Genomic DNA, 21,025 nt, shown 5'->3' with positions numbered 1-21,025 from the left:
TGGCAGGCTTATAGTCTGATGACTTGGCTCTGGGAGTCTGGGCTTTTGAATCTAGACTTGAATTAGGAATCTTTGGATTTGGTTTTAAATTCAGTCCATATCCATGGTTCTTCACAGCAGAAACTCTCTTTCTTCCAACATTCTGTTCTTGAAAACAATTCTTTAATGGGGATAATGGCATCATGGAAGCTTTCTGAGTCTTAGTTTCTGTATCTGGATAAAAGGCTAGATGAAAGTCTCCAGTATGCTGGGACACTGATACTGTCATCTCTCTCAAGCACACAGCAGATTGTATTCCCTTTTTGCGTCAGGTTTATCCCTCAGAAGAAGCCTATGTTTACCTGGGTTATTCAATTGCTGTACTTACTAGAGTATTATGACAAAATATTTTCTAAAAAAATTCACTAATATAATTAGTATTAGGGTCGGGAATAGAAATCAGTGGCAGAGAACTTGCTTAGCATGTGTAAGATCCGTTATTTGATTACCAGGTTTGTGAGAAGAAGCAAATGTCAAATGTCTAGTTGGACAGTCATGCACTTAAACTGCTTTTTTCTATAGCCAGTCTGTGAAATAAGTTTTGTTTTAACCCCTCTCATCACACCCCTTCAGTGACTTTCGTTTTGTCCCTATGTTGAAAGCCGAATTTCTCTTTCTGCTTTGGCCTTTTCTTCTGATTCATTGAGTTGAACACTGTATAACTATTTCCTTCTGTAGGCATTTGTCCAGGTTCTGCCTTGGATAGGGCTCAGAGTCAATGCATTCTTCTGAGTTTTGTTATTGTTGCTGTTGCTCTTAAGAGCTAGGAGGAAAGTGGGAGCAAGTTGCTGAGTAATGTGGTTGATACCATTATTATGTCCAGAAGAGTTTGTGCTTAATATTTTCCACTTTTAGACAATCTACGACAGTAGCTCAAGTATTAGAGAATTGGACTGGAAAGTACTACCAGTTTCTCCTCTTCTTATCTCCATTGTGTAGCTATTGAATCAATTTCTTGCTTTAGATTTCTATGAGTATGGCTTTGTGTCCAATATCCTGCACACTATTGCATTTTTCACCAAGGTTTTATCCATTAAAATTTTTTTTTATTACTTACTGTTCTGTAAGATTTTCAAAGAGGTCTGTATTGGAAACCTGGTGGCTTTTTAGTCTCTTCTGACTTTTGCAGTCTATCTCTGTGAATATGTTTCTGTATTCTATACAGATAATAAAACTTTCATTATATTGTTAAGAGAAGTTTAAAGGAGATTCTATCCATGAAAATATGTAATATGTTAGATGTTATTACATGAATATTTCTGTCCTTCCTCCTTTCACCTTTCTCCTTACTCTCTGTAATTTTTAATCATGTCACAAAAGTACTATAGGGATGTGTTTGTAGTTCCATAAAATTACATGTTTTCATAGAAATAGGAAGCCTTTCTTCAACATGTATTTCCTGAATACTTGTGAAAACTTGTCAAGCTGTGGAAATAAATCTAGATCACATGCACAAATTAGATTGCTACTAGATTTTACTAATGTGTCCCAATAATGCATTAACAGTTTCTTAATGACTTCCATCAACATGCTAAACATCCATGAATACATATTTACCTGTATTTGTGTTAGATACTTTTAATTATTTTCTCTTCTCTTTGTGCACTAGAGTAAATGGCTGCTTCTCCTTCTACTCCCATTTTCTCAAGCAAATACCATCTGTCGGTAAGCCACTATAAAGTTGAACATCAGCACATGGGCCATTTTTTGATGCTTATTGAGAGCATTCCTCAGGTTTTGCAGAGTCTTTAGTATTTCTCTACTATTTTTCCAGGGAATGTTCTTAGCTTTTTTTTTATCTATAACTCCAAATGCTTATCTCTACTCTACATATTGCTTCAATTTGCAAACACAACCACTTCTTTCAAGCATTCTGAACTGTCCACAATTCTCATTATTTGTCCAATTGCAGTCCCTTTTTAGTACCAGAAAAATTCAAAAAGCAATGCAATGCACTGTATTTGAAAATAAAGAATGCACCACTAATTCTGTATTGAACATATTCCTGCCTCATTGAAGTGAATATGTGCTTCATTTATATTTTTTCAAAATGTTTTACCTCTATCTTTGAAGTTACCAAAATTTTGCATCAGGAGAGACTGTCTGTGTACATTACAGAATACAGTGGTGAGAAAGCTACTGGCCATGATTGATAGATAGCAAAACATACTAGACTACTATAATTAAACACTTGCAATCCCCATACTTGGCCATCAAGTCTGACACAAGTTGAAGGCCAACCTGGGCCTCATAGAGACACACTTTTTTTTTTAAATTTAAAAAACAGAAAAAATACACAGAATATTGAGACTGCCTTTTTATAAGTGGTTATAGAACTTCCTAAGTCATTATTTCAAGAATATGCTTTTGGACTGTTTACAAAATTTATGTGAATACTGACCCAAATTCTACTGTCTTAGAATTTGTATTGAGTGATTTAGGATCTTCCTTCCTTCCTTCCTTCCTTCCTTTCTTCCTTCCTTTCTTTCTTTCTTTCTTTCTTTCTTTCTTTCTTTCTTTCTTTCTTTGTTTCTTAAGACAGGGTTTCTCTGTGGCTTTGGAGGTTGTCCTGGAACCAGCTTTGGTAGAACAGACTGGTCTCGAAGTCACAGAGATCTGCCTGGCTCTGCCTCCCAACGGCTGGGATTAAAGACGTGTGCCCCCAACGCTTGGCTGGATTTTTCTTTTTTAAAGACAAGGTTTCTCAGTGCAAAATCCCTGGATGTCCTGGAACTTGCTCAGTAGACCAGCCTTACCACAAATTTAGAGACCAGCCAGCCTCTGTTTCCCAAACACTGGGATTAAAGGTATGTCCCAGCACACCCAGCTGCCTAAATATTTTTCGTGGTAAGACTATTTTCTCAAAACAACCTTATTTCTTCTGTTACCCAGTTTTCCAGATTTCTTTTATTCTCCTAACTATTATATATTACTTGGCCTGACAATATTATCTCAAAATGAGACATTAAGAAGTAGCATATTAGTTATGACCCTTGCTTCATGGAATACACAGTGCTTTTTCTTAATATGTATCTGATATAACTTAACATTCATCAACTGCTTAGCCACCTAAACACACCTATGATATATTCTGAGCATGCAAAATAAAAATAAACATCAATTAACCCCATTAATCAAACAAGCAAGTAAAATCCCATTCACCATTAACTTATACAACACTTTTGCTTACTTTATTACAAGTGTTCTAGATAATGGGTTAAGCTTTCAGTCCTTGAGATAATTTTTGATGTGATAGTGTTTTTATATGGATTAAGAATGTATGCTCTCATATTTCACACAGTAGTTAACTTGGAAAATCTTTAGATTGCTTAACTTAAGGATTAGGTGCTTTAAAATGTTCATTCCTTTGTCTTAGAATCAGACCTCTACTTATAGCATATACAAAATATAAAAAGAGATGGAGAGAGTAGAATTCAAATAGTGACAGTCAATTTCTCTTCACAAAGAAGAATATATATATATATATATATAATATATATATATATATATATATATATAATGGTAAAGGAAGGATTTCATATTAAGTAACCAGATCCAATTAGGTTGAATTCTAGATTTTATTTTTTTGGATCAGAGGATTATCTGTTCCTCTGTATTTCCTCTAAAAAGTGGTGTATCTCTGGATACTAATTTGTCAGAATATTAAAGAGGATTGTTACGTGGTAGATGTAGAAGTGTTTGGTTAAAATGCAGAGCTTCAGTTTGTGTTCAGTATGATTTTTAGTGAAATGACAAGGCGTTTTTATTTTTAGAGTAATGATTCGTGCATGACTTATAGATTCTACTTTGTTACTGACATTTAAATCCTGTCTAAGACATGGCAGTTTCTTCCTAATGAAGTGATGAGCATATAACCATGAAAAGTCCCTTTCATTGACCTTTGTTTCTTGGGATGAACATAATGTTTACTTTTAATTAAATGATCCAGTACTAAAGCCGAGCAGATACTAGATGAGAGTGCATTTCTAGCTTGAAGAGTTTTAAAATATGGATAGCTATACGTGAAAGCCAAGACTGAAGGAAAGACAATTTACTACAGTGATTCCTAGTTGGCATGGACTTAATGTATCTCCTAACGTATCTCTTATTTCTCTAGTATGCTTAACAAAGTGACATTGTACTAGAAGTGAACAGAAGCTTGCTTAGGTCAATGTTACCTGAAAATGAGATTCTTGGTCTTCATTACTCACCTGCAGATTCATCTGATTGCTTTGAGATCAGTGGCAAAAGGGTTCTTAAAATGTTCAGCTAGAAGGTGTCTGCCTCTGCTCAGGCTCATTATACAGGAAGGGTATTTAGGTTATCCTCTCCACTATTGCTTGGATTATCAGTAGGTGTCATCCTTTTACAACTCTGGAAATCTCCCTAGTGCCAGATTTCTCCTCGAACCTATAATGGCTCCTTCTATTAGGGTATCTCTCATCCTGCTCTCGTCGATTATTCCCTTTGACTCAATCTTCTTGCTCCCCGATTTCCTCCTCTCCCCTCCTCTTCTCCCCGTCTCTCCCACCTTCCTCTCCCCAACCCCCTATGCTACCAATTAGCTCAGGATATCCTGTTCCATTCCCTTTGTCTGGGGAACCATGCATTCTTCTCTCGGGGTCCTCCTTGTTTCTTACTTCCTCTGGTGGTGTGGATTGTAGGCTGGTAATCCTTTGCTCTATGTCTAAAATCCATATATGAGTGAGTCCACACCATATTTGTCTTTTTGTGACTGGTTACCTTACTCAGGATGGTTTCTTCTAGTTCCATCCCTTTGCCTGTAAATTTCAAGTTTTCAGCAAGGGACTGACCCAGACCCCTGAACGTGGATGTCAGTGAGGTGGCCTCAGCACTCTATGGTGCCTCTGGTAGCAGATAAGTATTTATCCCTGGCTTAGGAAAGGACTTTGGGAGCCCATCCCATATGGAGGGAAACTGTCTCAGCCTGCACAAGTGGAGGAAGGCCTAGGCCCTTCCCCTGATGACATGACAGACTTTGGTAATTCCCTGAGAGCAGAGGGGGTCTCGGGTAGGAGGTTGGTGGGGGGCAGGAGAGGAGGAAAGGGAGAGGGAGCTGGGATTGACATATGAAGCAGGCTTCTTTCTAATTTGAATTAATAAATTAAAAAATATTCAGCTAGTGCCCATCAACTTTAGAGGATTTTGGCCTTTTTTGGACTTCCTACTTGTAAATACATAGTTAGAAAGCTTTGGTAAATCTGTATAACTTATTATTAATCATAACTATTAAACTCTGTCTTAACTCTGAGCCTCCACTTCCTTATCTATGCAATATAAACAATCATGGTGCCTACTTTAAGGCTTATTATAACAGTTATGATGATAAGATGATATCTCATACTCATTCAATAAGTATTAGATATCATCGCCATTATTATTTTACATAAATATCTGCTTCAACTATTTGATAATTGCATCCTTCAAATAAAATACATGAATATGAGTATCATGTTGATTAAAATACATGTCTAATTACTGTTCTTTCTGAGAGAATGAGGTCAAAAATTAATTAATGTAATATCTAAGTATTTATTTGAGACAGATTCAATTGGCAACAGCTTGTCAGTGATACAGGATATGAGAGAGGCTAAAAAACAATTTTTATGGTGAAAGACCCCAGACCCCTAAGGGACACAGGGTCAGGAGGAACCCCCAAGACTCAGAAACCGACCAAGAGCTGCAAAAGGAAGAGGGTTTATTGAACAGATGCATATTCGGGTGTCAGCAATATCGGGAAAGCTGCACAACCCAGCATGGGGTGTAAGCTCCTTATATAGGAAAACAACGCAGATCAGCATACAGGCAAGGTGCACAAAGTGATTGATTACAAAGTATGAACTCATGTTAGAGTGGTCACCCAGGTGTGATGTGCTTTTCTACAAAGGAAAAACCACAGTATGTACCCTGAAAAGTCCCCGATTGTCTGTTGGCCTGGTGTGACCCAAAAAGGAATGTTTGTCTTTCCTCGGGTTGGCCAATCCTTGTCCTGGGCCAAGGCCTGTGGGAAACATTTTCTCTCAGCAAACTAAAATCTTTCATTACTCCATTTCTTTTTGTGAGGTTTTAATCCTAAAACTTAGGTCCTTCTTGTTGCTTAAGAGCCTGATATTGCTGGGTAAGAACTAGGGCTTGTGTAATGGACAAGCGTTTCCCTCATGTAAAGGAGTTTTTTTTTTTTTTTTTGACTTAGCATTTTTACCAGGAAGATGGGCAAAGTATTCTTTCCTATGCTACTTAATGCTGAGTTTGGGACAAAGTTAGGGACCCAAGAAGGCTGCAATGCTAGTCAAAAGCAAAGAAGGGAATTTAGACAATGGTGAATCCATCAGGAGCTTATGGTTGGCAGACTCTGTTTCAGAGATAGGGGGTGTCCATATCAGCTGGACTATTTCACATCCACAGCAAGTCCAGGGCTTGCAGTCTTTAGGAGCAGGCTGTAGTCAGCAAGTGATATTTGTCTGCCAGAAGTGGAAATCTGTTGAGACATATTTAAACTGGGAACCAAAGTTAAAACTTATGTATCTTATTGGAACTCTTAGGCCCATATTTCTAGTGATCAAGAATTAAAGGAGTTCCATGACAAAGGAGAAAATCTCATCCTCAGGTACAAATAGATGGGATAACAGATGTTGTACTCCTCTGGACTCCTTTTCTTACATGTGAAAAGTGGATCTAAGCTTTATGACTTTTGAACCTCTGAAGACTATATGGACTTTATTATATAATAGGACATAGAAATTTTAGACATTTTATCATTACCAATCTGTATTGAAATCTACATTGCAGAAAAAGCAGATAGTGGGTATTTGTACAAGGGCAGAAACATATTTATACCTTTGAGTTCTAACAAAAACTGTAGATTTGGATTAGAAGCTTGTACATTTTTCTTCTGTCTAGAGAAGAAGATTGGACAGAGGTGTCTTTGGCCTCATGAAAAGCCCTTTAAGTTTATATTTACATGACACGTAAAGTAAATCTAAATACCTTGAGCTTGTGACTGAACGGCAGATGGTTAGTTTTATCAGCTTATCAGAATTTTATTAAATGAGCTATTAAGCTGGCTATAGTTTAACCATTAATATTATCAGAGATCTGAGAATGATAAATTTTATACAGTTTTTGAAACTATTAAAAATGACAGGTTCCAGTCCATATACAGTTAGCCATACCCAAATCTCAATAGTGTTGGGGGCAGATGTAAATCTTTACCAGGTTCTTAAAGTGAGAGTTTTTTCTCTCTGTGGAAGAGGGAAATGGAAAAGACTGACCTTATTTTGTCTAGGCAAAAGTGGTACAATCAATTCTCCAGTGTCCTGTAGCCTGTCCACAGTCTGAGCCCAGTCCTGCCTGGCAGTAGGTGTAGCATCTGAGCATCATGCTCACTGGTCAGCATTGTCACAGTCAATGGAGCCCCATAATCTTCTTTAGTGATGTTGGGTCACTGTCAGAATCTGAAAATCTCTGATATTATAAACTTTTTTACTTAACGTTTTAAATGCCATGTTCTGCAGATCTCTGTAGTAATAGAAGTATGCCTAGGTAAATCTGGAAACTTGTTAATTTATAAGAATGGCTAGTAACTTACATTTTTTAATATCTTATGATAGGTTAGCAGCTTTTATAAAACTAAGACTTTATATTGTCAGGTTTACCTTTATCAGTGTAAACATCTGATATACAGGTTGTCCTAGACTACCTTTATAAAAGAGTTTTGTTTTTAAACTTCTAAAGAATTGAGACCCATGGGCTTATCAGTTATTTTAAGCCCTTTGTTAAACTTAGGTCATTGTCTTAATGTACCATAAGAAATATACAGCTTAATTTTTTTATTACCATATGCAACTTTTGGCTGTCATCTTAAATTTTAGCTCTTTTGATTTAAGCACAAATACTAATAATATAACAGAAGCATTAATATCTTATAACCTTATAAATTTGAGCAATTAAAAATCTTTTAATGTCTGTTTGTAAGAATATCGAAAATAAAGCCCCCTTGATGTGTTTAAAATCATTATCATCTGGGTGACTATTAAATTTATGTTGTCAATTTCCAGTGTTACTAGTTTTAACTTTTTGACAGATTTAACCATGAAACAGTTTTAATATTATCTTTATTAAAAAGATATCTGAATTCCTGATAACCCAAATTTAATGACTGGAGCTCAGAGATAAATTCTGAGCTATGTCCATAAATGACTGGCTGATGTTGGCATTAGACAGCAAAAATATTTGAATCATTTTTGTTTTGGCTTTTGGCTTCTAATAAAATTTACGTTTAAACCAGAAAACACAGCCAGAACCTTTTAACAAGTATACATAATTTGGGGGGTGGGGACATAAATAAAATTTTTAAACAAAATTAACCTGGTGTGGTCAAAATTTTTAACCCGTATTATTATTATAAATAGATATGAGAGCCCATAGAAAGCAGTTTACATTTTTCTCTGACATTTTTACGACTTTCTTTTGACCCTCTTTTAATTTTTATTACTTTTTGCTCTTTTTTTTTTATTCTCTTAGACATCCCCATCTTACACAAATCTGGTCAGGGTTTCCGAGGGATCCAGAATCGAACATTTTTCTTTTACTTGTAAAATAATCTTAAGATTAAAAGAACCGTCTGGAGGCAGCCAACATTACATGTTGCCCATTTGGAACTGCAGAAAGTTTGTCAGGTTTTTTTTTTTCTTTTTGACATCCAGGGACTGGTTGCTGGCTCAGTCCCAAACGTCTCCCCAGTGGTCTAGAGTCAAACTTAAGGGGGTCGTTATTTTTTGTCCCATGGTGGTCAGATGGTGAAAAACAAAAAGAGACAAACAGACAAACATTGAGACATACAGTCATGCTGCAAGGCTGCAAAACCGTGCTAAACTGAAACCACAAATTCAAAGAGAGCAGAGACTTGCATTGTCCGCTCCTAGGGACGAGGCTTGCCTGCTCGTCCCGGGCCCACCAAAACTCCTCATGGAGCGCCTGCCAGGGGTGAACTCCCAGGGAGGTGATTCATCAGTCTACCTTGTGTGTCTCAATAAAGCCTGCATAGTCTACACAGGGTTTCCAAATAGACAAACAGAAAACATAAATCAAAATAAGCCGGCGGTACTTACCTCCTCTGAGTCGAGGTAATGAGTCTGGGGTCTCCTCTGACCTCTTGGCTGGCTCGCCAAATGAAAGACCCTAGACCCTTAAGGGACACAGGGTCCCAAGGAGCCCCCGAGACTCAGAAACAATACCGAGAGCTGCAAAAGCAAGAGGGTTTATTGAATGCATGCACATTCGGGTGTCAGCAATATCGGGAAAGCTGCACACCCCAGCATGGGGTGTAAGCTCCTTATATAGGAAAAAATGCAGATGATCCTACAGGCAATGGGCACAAAGTGATTGATTACAAAGTATGAAGTCATGTTAGAGTAGTCACCCAGGTGGGACATGCTTTTCTACAAAGGAAAAACCACAGAATGTACCCTGAAAAGTCCCCGGTTGTCTGTTGGCCAGTTGTGACCCAAAAAGGATTGTTTGTCTGCTCTCGGGTTGGGGCCAATTTCCTTGTCCTGAGACAAGTCCTGTTGGAAACTTTTTCTCTCAGCAAACTAAAATGTTTCAATGGCATTCATGGTATTTTGAAAGAGGTGGTAGGAATGACAAGGGAGGTAGGGATAAATATAAGAGTTATATAGATAAGGAAGGTAGTGATAACTATGTAGATTGAGGAGATTCAAAAAATAAATTTTTGAGCTCAGATTATCAAGACAAGCCAGTAGGAGATATGAAAAACGCTAGAATAAGAGCAGTTTCAATTCCTTACTTTTTATCCAGCCTTTCTATTTCCAGCATCACCACATTCTGTCTTTTCTTTTTTGTGTCTATTTCAGCTTTCATGCCTTGAACTGTTTCGAGTGTTTCCTTCACTTGTTTTGTGTTTTTTTCTTGCCTTTCTTTAGATTCTTTAAGAGATTTATTTCTTGAATATTTTTGGTTTGTCTTTTCCTCCATTTCATGTGATTTTTGCTTGTTTTTTTCTTCTATTTCTTTAAGGGATTTTCTTGTTTCCTCTTTAAAGGTCTCTATCACCTTCCTGAGATAATTTTTGAGGTCCATCTCTTCTTCATCCTTTGTGTTGGGCTTTTCAGATCTTCCTGGTTTGGAGTCCCTAGATTCTGTTGGTGTCATATTGGTCTTTCTGTTGTTGAGTGTGTTCTTGTTCTGTCTTCTTCTTCCCACCTCTTCTTCTTGTGGGTGCAGGTGGGGTCTCTCTAGCTATTCTTGTGACCCTGTGGTGTGTGGGCCAGGACTTCTATGTCCGAATCTCTGGATGGTCTTGCCTCTCCTGGTAGTCTCGTCACTCGGTAGGGGTTAGGCCTCGTTAGGGATCAGGCTAACAGAGTGAGAAGGAAGAGTGTGGTGTTTCCAGACTCAGGGAGCTCCTCCTGGCTGGGCGGGTCCACTCCAAGCAGGCTCAGGCCCAGAGAGATCAGAGGTGATTGCGACTTTGGACAGGAGTTGGCAAGAGCAGAGGGTACACTCAGCTTGGAAAGGGTCAGGCCGGCTGATCAGGAAGGAAGAGTGGGGTTTTCCAGACTCTAGAGCCTGTGCTTTTCAGACAGTCTCTGCTCACAGGTACAAAAATGAGTAGCACATGGACAGCTAATACTTTAAATAATGTCTCCTGCCACAAAGGTCTTAGTCTTTTACCAGGTATCTCACAGAAAATCTCAAAATAAATCAAGGTGCCTTTGTAGGATCATGACTAAGGGAATGAAAACACTTCTTCTTGAATTAAAAAATGTTTTCCCCAAACAAATCTACTAGGAATCTAGAAAAAAGTCACACTTCTTGGTGCATATAAAATGGAATATATGTGAGCCTGGGTGTCATTTTTGTATCCTATATTCACTGATACCTGTGTCTGCCTTTTTCCAAAGGCATATATCACTGTACAACATTGTGGAATTCTTTGAACCCATATCATGTGTGCAAGAAGCCACTTGAAGCTGAAATACAGTATTATTGTTGAGTATTTTGTTCTCCCCAAAGCCATATCCATTGTACCTCCTTAGAAATCAGCATGCATTGAGGTGAGTTTTCTGCCATTAAAGCATATGCTGTTTTAAAATCTATGGACCTCAGTGAAGAGTGCAGATTCCAGGCCTGGTTTGAACAACTCCAAAATTGTTTCACAAGAGACATTAGAAAACACCGCCTGCCTGTTCCTTTGCAGTAAAGCAAATTATAACAAGCCAGGATTCTATATGAGTTATAACAAGCCAGGATTCTATATGAGTTAATGTACAAGGGAGGAACTTCTCAGTGTCCCCTTCATACATTCTATGTAGAGAACTGAGATTCCATCTACACAGAATCATATTGAGTGTTCCTTGATGTTTCTGGCCCCTCTAAAACCTCTCCTTCCTGGGATCTCAAATGACCTCAGGTAGTGTGACCTATACTCTTGAATTATAGGTCACACACTTCCATTGTGAAAAGTAAGTTCTTAACAATTTTTAGATTTTCATGTGATTATCATATTCCTCCATGAGTTTGTGTGGACAAAAATCCTCAGTTTTCTCCCTAAATGTAATTTCCATTAGTATAAATTTTTAAGAATATGACATCCTCATTAAAAGCTAAAAGTGTGTTTTCATTTGTGTTTCCCTGATGGCAAAGGTTGTAGAGCACTTTTTTATATGTGTTTCAGCCATTTTAGATTGCTCTATTGAGAATTATCTATTTAGTTCTGTAACCCATTTTATTTTTCTGCATATTTTATTTCAATAACAAACAAGATTGTTTTACATGACAATCACAGTTCCCTCTCCCTCCCTTCCTCCCCCATCCTCCCCAAATAAAACCATAAGTATCACATATTTTTTCTGCTCCCTATTGATGGTGAGGCCTTCCATAAGGTGTCATAAGGGTCTGTCATATCATTTGGGATAGGGCCTAGGCCCACCCCCGTATGTCTTGGCTCACGGAGTATTCCTTTATGTGGAATGGGCTCCCAAAGTCCACACCTATGCTAGGGATAAGTACTGAACTACTACGGGAGGTCCGGTAGATTTCCAATGTTTCCTTACTGAAACCCATGTTCCTGGGTTGTAGATCAGTCCCATGTTGGTATCCCAGCTATCAGACTGGGGACCAAGAGCTCCATGATGTTCAGGGCAGCTGTTTCTGTGGGTTTCACCAGTCTGGTCTGGACCCCTTTGTTCTTCACTCGTCCTACTCTGCAACTGGATTCCATATCAGTTCACTGATTAGTTGGTTGTGTCTGCTTCTACTTCCACCAGTTGCTGGATGAGGGCTATCAGTCAGCACATAAGTCAGCCATCAATCTCATTTTCAGAGGAGGGCATTTAAGGTAGCCTCTCCTCTGTTGCTTAGTTTGATAGCTCGTGTCATTTTTGTAGATCTACAGACATTTCCCTAGTTCCTGATTTCTCTGTAAACCCTCTATTATGGTATCTCCATTCTTGTTATCTTCTATTCTTTCCCTGATTCAAACTTTCTGCTCCCTCATGTAGTCTGCACCCCTCGTCTTCTCCTCTTCTCATTCTCCAAGCTCCCTCCCCCCTATTCCCATGAACCAATGTGCTCAGGTTATCTTGACCCTTTCCCCTTCTACAGGGGACCATGTATGTCTCACTAAAGGTCCTCCTTGTTTACTAGCTTCTCTGGCAGTGTGGATTGTAGGCTGGTAATCCTTTAGTCTGTGTCTAAAATCCAAATACGTGTGAGGACATACCAAGTTTGTCTTTTTGTGATTGGATTACCTCACTCAGAATGGTTTCTTTAGTTCCATCCATTTTCCTGCAAATTTCAAGATTCCATTGTTTTTTTTTTTTCTGCTGAGTAGTACTCCATTGTGTAAATGTACCACATTTTCTCTATCCATTCTTCAGTTGAGGGGCATCTAGGCTGCTTCCAGTTTCTGGCTATTACCAATAATGTGCTGCTATGAGCATCGTTGAACAGATGTCCTTATTGTATGAATGTGCTTCTTTTGGGTATACACACAAGAGTGGAATTGCTAGACCTTGTGGTAGACTGATTCCTCGTTTCTTGAAGAATTGCTGTACAGATTTCCAAAATGGCTGTATGAGTGGGCACTCTCACCATCAGTGGAGGAGTGTTCCCCTATTTCCACACCTTCTCCAGCATAAACTGTCATAGGTGTTTTTGATTTTGGCCATTCTGACATTAGTAAGTTGGTATCTCAGAGTTGTTTTATTTTGCATTTCCCTGATGGCTAAGGATGTTGAACACTTTCTTATGCATCTCTCAGCCATTTTAGATTGCTCTATTGAGAATTGTCTATTTAGTTCTGCATCTCACTTTTTAATTGGATTGCTTGGTGTTTTGGAGACTAGCTTCTTGCGTTCTTTGTATATTTTGGAGATCAGCCCTCTGTCAGTTTTGGGGTTGGTGAGTATCTTTTCCCAGTCTGTGGGCTGCTTTTGTCTTGCTGACTGTGTCCTTTGCCTTACAGAAGCTTCTCAGTTTCAGGAGGTCCCATTTATCAATTGTTGGTCTCAGTGTCTATGCTACTGGTGTAATGTTCAGGAAGTGGTCTGCTGTGCCAATTAATTTAAGGGTATCTTCCATTTGTCTTCTAATAGGTTCATTGTGGCTGGATTTATGTTGATATCTTTGATCCATTTTGACTTTAGTTTTGTGCTTAACGACAGACTTGGATCTATATGCAGTCTTTACAATCCTGCATTAAGTTATGCCTTCACCATTTGTTAAAGATGTTCTTTTTATTCTATTGTAAAATTTAGATTGTTTGTCAAAAATCAGTTGTTTGTGGGTATGTGGGTTAATATCAGTGTTTTCAACTATACTCCATTAATCTACCTGTCTTTTTTTGTGCCAGTACCAAGCTGTTTTCTGGACTACAGTTCTGTAATAGAGCTTGAAGTCAGGGATGGTGATGCCTCCAGAAGTTCCTTTATTGTACAGGGTTGTTTTGGCTATCCTGGGTCTTTTGTTTCTGCATATAATGTTGACAGTTGTTCTTTCAAATTCTGTGAAGAATTGTTTTGGGATTCTGATGGGGATTGCAATGAATCTGTAGATTGCTTTTGGCAAGATTGCCATTTTTACTATGTAGATCCTACCTATCCAAGACCATGGGAGATCTTTCCATTTTCTGATATCTTCTTTAATTTCTTTCTTTAGAGACTAAAGATTCTTGCGGTACAGTTCTTTCAGATTTTTGGTTTGCATTACCCCAAGGTATTTTATGTTGTTTGTAGCAGTTGTAAAATGTGATGTTTCTCTCATTTCTTTCTCCACCAACATGTCATCAGTATTTAGTAGGGCTACAGATTTTTTGAATTAATCTTGTGTCCTGACAGTTTGCTAAAGGTGTTTATCAGCTGTAGGAATTCCCTGGTAGAGTTTTTCAGGTCACTCATGTAGACTCTCATATCATCTGCAAACAGGGAGAGTTTGCCTTCTTCCTTTCTCATTTGTATTCCCTTGATCTCCTATTGTTGTCTCATTGCTCCAGCTAGAACTTCAAGGGCAATATTGAAGAGGTATGGAGAGAGAGGACAGCCTTGTCTTGTCCCGGATTTTAGTGGAAAGGAATTGAATTTCTCTCTATTTAATTTGATGTTGGCTGTGAGCTTGCTGTATATGCTTTTATTGTGTTAAGGTATATTCCTATTATACCTTTTATCTCCATGACCTTTATCATGAAGGGATGTTGGATTTTGTCAAAGGCTTTTTTGGCATCTATTGAAATGATCATGTCGTTTTTTTTTTCCTGAATCTGTTTATATGGTGGACTACATTAATGGATTTTTGTATGTTGAACCATCCTTGCAACACGGGGATGAAGCCTCCTTGTTCATGGTGGATGATTTCTCTGATGTATTCTTGGGTTCCATTTGCCAGTATTTTATTGAGTATTTTTGCATTAATGTTCATGAGGGATATTGGTCTGTAGTTCTCTTTCTTAGTTGTGTCTATTTGTCACTTGGTAATCAAGGTAAGTGAAGCCTCATGAAAACTGCTTGGCAATGAATCTTCTGCTTCTACTGTGTGAAAAACTTTGAGGAGAATTAGTATTAGCTCTTCTTTGAATTTCTGGTATCATTCTATACTGAACCCAGCTGGACCTGGGCTTTTTTTGGTTGGAGAATTTTGATGACTACTTCTATTTCCTTCTAGATTATAGGTCTGTTTAAGTTGCCTATCTGTTCTTCTTTCAAGTTTGGTAAGTGATACTGTCCAGAAAATTTTTGATTTCCTTTAAAATTTCCAATTTTGTGAAGTACAGGTTTTCAAAGTATGTCCTGAGATTGTCTGAATGTGATACGTCCAGAAAATTGTTTGATTTTCCTTTAAAATTTTCGCAATTTTGTGGATACCAGGTTTTCAAAGTATGACCTGAAGATTGTCTGAATTTCCTAAGTGTCCATTGTTATGTCCCCCTTTTTCATTCCTGATTTTATTGATTTGCATGTTCACTCTCTGCTGTTTGGTATGTTTGGATAAAGTTTTGTCTATCTTGTTGATTTTCTCAAAGAACCAAGTCTTCGATATATTTATTCTTTGTATTGTTCTCCTAGTTTCCATTTTATTGATTTCAGCCCTCAATTTGATTAATTCCTGGCATCTGCTCCTCAGGGTGTATTGGCCCCATTGTGTTCTAATGCTTTCAGTTGTGTTTATATTCTCTAGTGTGATTATTCTCCTCTTTCTTAATGTGGTTACTTAGCGCTGTGAACTTTCCTCTTATCAATGCTTTCAAAGTTTCACATGAGTTTGGGTATGTTTTGTCTGCATTCTCATTGAATTCTAGGAAATCTTTAATTTCTTCTTCTATTTCTTCCTGGGCCCAAGAGTTGTGCAATTGGGTGTTACTTAATTTCCATGATTTTGTAGATTTTCTGCAATTCACGCTGTTGTTGAATCCTAACTTTGAAGTATGATGGTTTGATAAGATACAGGCAGTTATTTCAATATTTTGTACCTGTTGATGTTTGCTATGTTGCCAAGTATGTGTTCAGTTTTAGAGAAGGTTCTTTGTGGCACTGAGAAGAAGGTATATTGCTTTGTGATTGGATGGAATGTTCTATAAATACCTGTTAAGTCCAATTGGGCCATAACTTCTGTTAGTTAATTTGTTTCTTTGTCAAATTTTTGACTGGTGTTCCTGTCCAGTGGTGAGAGTGGGGTGTTGAAGTCTCCCACTATATGTGGGTGTGGTTTAATGTTTGATTTGAGTTTTAGTAATGATACTTTGCAAAGATTCATACCTTTGTATTTGGGGCATAAATGTTCAGATTTGAGACTTCATCCTGATGGATTTCTTCTGTGATGAGTTGGAAATGACCTTCTTCATCTCTTTTGACTGATTTTAGTTTAAAGTCCAATTTGTTAGATATTAGGATTGCTACCCTTGCTTGGTTTTTTGTGTCCCTTTGATTGGAAAATCTTTTCCCAACGTTTAATTCTTAGGTACCATCTGTCTTTGAAGTAGTTGAGGTGTGTTTCTTGTATGCAGCAGAAAGATGGATTCTGTCTTCTTATCCATTCTGCTAATCTGTGTCTTTTATAGGCATATTAAGACCATTAATGTTGAGGGATAATAATGACCATTGGTTGTTCATTCTTGTCTGTTTTGGATTTGGTGTTGGTGGTAGTGAAACTATGTGTGGGTTTCCATCCCTTTTTTCCTTTGGGCTGTTGGTAAACTAGGATTATCTATTGCCTATATTTTTCTGCTTGTAGTTAAGTTCCTTGGGTTGCTGTTTTCTTTGTGGAACATTCTGTAAGACTGGATTGTGTATATGTGTTGTTTCAATCTGGTTTTCTCATGGAATATCTTGTTTTCTCCATCTATTGAAAGTTTTGCTGGGTATAGTAGTCTGGGCTGGCATCCGTGGTCTCTTACTGTAGGTAGAATATGTATCCAGTATGTTCTTGCTTCCAGATTTTCCTTGGAAATATCAGGTGTAATTCTGATAGGATTCCCTTTATATGTAACTTGTTCTTTTTCCTTTGCTGTGGTTAATTTTTTCTCTTGATTCTGTATGTTTGCTTTTTTGATTACTATGTGTTGAGGAAACATGTTTTTTAATCCAGTCTATTTGAAGTCCTTTAGGCTTCTTGTACTTTCATTTGTATGTCTTTCTGTAGGTTGGGGAAGTTTTCTTCTATGATTTTGTTGAATATGTTTTCTGTGCCTTTTGAGTTAGATTTCTTCACCTTCTTCTATACCTATTATTCTTTGGTTTGGTCTTTTTAGGGTATTACATATTTTTTGGATATTTTGTGTTAGGGATTTTTTGAACTTGAGATTTTCTTTCTGTATCCCAATTTTTAATTGGATTTTTTGGTGTTTTGGAACCCAGCTTCATGGTTTTTTTTGTAAATTATGTAAATCATTCCTCTGTCAGGTATGGGGTTGGTGAATATAATTTCCCATTCGGTGGGCTGCCTTTTTGTACTTCTGAGTGTCTTTTTTGCCTTATACAAGCTTCCGGTTTTATAGGGAAAAATAGAGAAGGCAAATTAATAGGTTCAATCAGAGAGGGAGCCAGTATAAGTTTAAAGAGGAATGAGGAACAAGAAAATGTCTGGAGAGCTACAAGGATAACATTAATCATCTAAGCATCAGTGGATTACTACCTTAAATGCCCTCTTCTGATAATGAGATTGATGACTAACTTATATGCCATCCTGGAGCCTTCATCCTGGATCTGATGGAAATATAAGCAGATACCGACAACTAAACACTGAACTGAACTAAAATCCAGTTACAGAGAAGGAGGTGTCATGACCAAATTGGACAAGATCAGGCTTGTAAAACCAAAAAAAAAAAACCCCAGCTGATTTGAAGAGGAGAAATAATCACTGGGAAACCAGAATGGAACTGAATGAGACCCCATGAATGTGGGTGTCAGTGAGAAGGCCTGGAAAATCTATAGGACTCCTTGTAGTAGATCAGTACCCCTATCATAGCAATGAAGTTTGGGAGCCAATTCCACATAGGGTGCTGCTCTCTCAATCTAGACTGCAGGCAAGGGACTAGGCATTATACTAAAGGATATGACAGACACTGAAGCCACACCCAGGAGGAAGTCCTCACTCTTGCTGAGGAGCAGAAATCTTATGGGATAGATAGCATTATAGTGAGAGGCAAGGGAGTAGGGGAGGGAGAGAGGACTGGGATTGACATGTAAAAATGTTGCTTCTAATTTAAATGAATATATAGGAAAGCAAGCTAAAAATACAACAACTAATATACCAAAGTGAATGGGTGAAACCCCAGGAATCTTAAACCTTCCTAATAGTTACAAGAAACTTTGGGTTGTCTCCATTTGGGAACTGCAGCATATGGGATGTATCTAAGAGGTTATCAATCAGCTGGAATGGTATATTGATGGGTTTACTTACCTGTGTACTGGACTGAAGCCATTGTAGGTTACTGTGGGGCAGCAGAAGTAAAAATATTTCTACCTGAGACAGACTTGTGCCTCCTGTCTAAGTCCAGGAGGATATACTGTGAGGTCATCGGTGATTGTGTTTGGTTTAGAATTTGACGATATAAGAGATTGTGATAGACAGATCATAAGTGTTTCCTGGCAAGTGTGACAGAAATCTCACTGCCCATATCATGGGCCCAAGAAATGGAGAGCATGTGAGATGCAGTTTTTACTTGGGGATCTTAATATCTTAAGGCATGTACCCATGTGCTACTTTTAATATCACCATCCAATGGAGTAGATCCTCCACATGAGCCTATGATAAANGGTCTGGGCATTTTGAAGCAACTGGAACTACTAACCAACATGAGGCTATCTATTCTCACTAAATATTGTCTTTGCAGTACCTGCTGCAAATCATTTATTAGTAGATTTTTCTCTTAAGAAGTAAAATCCTATTGGGTATTCTTTATTAGGTCTGTACCCCAAGTTTAATTGGATTATTTGGTGTATTTTTTTCAGGAAGGTACAAATGTCTTTATTCAGAAATTCAAAATAAATTATCTGTAGGCATGGACAGTGACAGCAGATTGCCAGTATGTATTGTCAATGGGACCTAGTAAGAGATGGTTATAGTGACTGGCCATCCTTCTTTTCAGTCATTTTCCTCAGGTGTCTTCTCTGAATATATCGCTGTGGAATCTGGCTTGAGCTTCCTGTCACAGTTCATTGATAAGTGTAAAGCACTATACTAGGAGTTAGAACATAATACCTCCCATGCCCTCTCCCATTCCACCCATTGTGCGCATTCCAATGTCCTTCTCTTCTTTAGGAATTTTGGTCACTACAGCTTCTGCTGAAGTTAGCAAGGAGGCCATCCCAGCAGCATCCAGTACAGCAGTTCTTATAACCTAGAAAAAATGTTTATAAAATAATTAATGAAAACACACACCATAGAACAAGCCATCCAATGTTTAAGAAGTGCTGACTTATTTAACTTTGTTGGATCAATGATTCCCTTTTTCACCATGCTCAAAAAGTCCCTGAGGATAACATCATAACAATTCGCTAGGAACTCTGCAGATTTTCCTCAATTATCAAAGATCCTTCAACACCTGCATTCTCAACAATTGTTACTGCAGAAATTTTGATTGCTCTTTTAATAATTTTATATGTATTTATTGTCTGATCTTCATTTGAAGGCTTTAAGGATTCCAAGGCTGGGATGCATCGAAGCAACACAGCTAACTCCTAAAACAATGCCTTTTTCAACAGCTGCTCTTGTAGCATTGAGAGAATCTGTAACTTTGTCTTTCTTCTTCTTAACTTCAACATCACTTATTCCTCCAACCTTAAACACAGCTACTCCATCTGAAAGTTTAGCAAGTATTTTGCTTACCTTTTCCTTTTCATATTCACTAGTTGTGATGTCTAGCTGTTCAGTGATTTCTTGAATGCTTTTCTCAATTTGAGTTTAGTCATCTGTTCCTTTAAAAAGCATGGCATCAACTTTAGTGACAATGACCTCTCCAACTTTTCCTAAATCATGATCTTGAACATCATCAAAATTTAGATTTAGCCCCTGTTCTCCAAATTGCGCACCACCAGTAGCAATAGCCGTATCATTAAGCTTATTCTTCCTATTGTCCCCAAAACCTGGAGCTTTGACTGCTATGACCTGAAGACCAACTTTTAGCCTGTTCAAAACCAGTGTGCTTAGTGCTTCTCCCTCAATACCTTCAGGAAATATGACCATTGGATTCTGATGAGCATTAGCTTCATGATCAGGTACAATGGACTGGACACTAGAAATTTTCTTTTCACTCAACAGAACATAGGCATCTTGGAATTCACATTTTTGACCTATTGATGTGTGGTAAATACATCTTCTTTCAAACTTCATACTTTCAATAATTCCTAATTCATCATTCAGGGGTTTTCTATCCTTCAGTGTGATGATGCTTTTCCTTCCAACCTTTTTCATTGCATCAGATATGATGTTTCCAATGTCTATGTGTCCATTTGCAGAAATTGTAGCAACCTGAGCAATTTCTTCATGGGTTGTTACATATTTAGATTGTTTCTTTAATTCAGCAATTACAGCATCAACAGCCAACCTCACACTTCTCCATATTTATACTGAATTAGCCCCTTTGCTGATCTTCTCAAAGCCTTTCTTGGCAATAGAACGTGCCAGAACAGTAGCAGTGGTAATGCATCCCAGCCTCTTCATTTGAGTTATTGGCAACATCTTGAACAAATTTAGCTCTGACACTTTTGTATTTCTCCTTTAGAAGAATTGGCTTTGCAAAAATGACCCAATCATCTGTTAGTTTGGGACTTCCCCAACTCAGTTCAATAATCACAGTTCTTGCCTTTGGGCCCATTGTAACAGCTACAGCATCGGCTAAAAGGTCTACAACTTGAAGCTTTAAGGATCAAGCATTTGCAACACATTTTACATCTTTGGCATAGGCCCAAGTGCCATGAGGAGCCAGCGCCCGGGACACTGGTCTCATCTG

At 37.9% G+C, this 21,025-nt stretch overlaps 1 pseudogene; it reads right to left on the bottom strand.

Annotated features, from left to right (window-relative positions):
• Nucleotides 1-19,261: 19,261 nt before the first annotated feature.
• LOC113838182 lies at nt 19,262-21,022 on the bottom strand (annotated as a pseudogene).
• Nucleotides 21,023-21,025: the final 3 nt, after the last annotated feature.

This window comes from Cricetulus griseus, unplaced genomic scaffold (assembly GCF_003668045.3).
Source record: "Cricetulus griseus strain 17A/GY unplaced genomic scaffold, alternate assembly CriGri-PICRH-1.0 unplaced_scaffold_2, whole genome shotgun sequence".
NCBI classification, from domain to species: Eukaryota; Metazoa; Chordata; class Mammalia; order Rodentia; family Cricetidae; genus Cricetulus; species Cricetulus griseus.
Note: the sequence above shows the minus strand (reverse complement) of the source record. Positions and strands in the feature narration are given on the sequence as shown.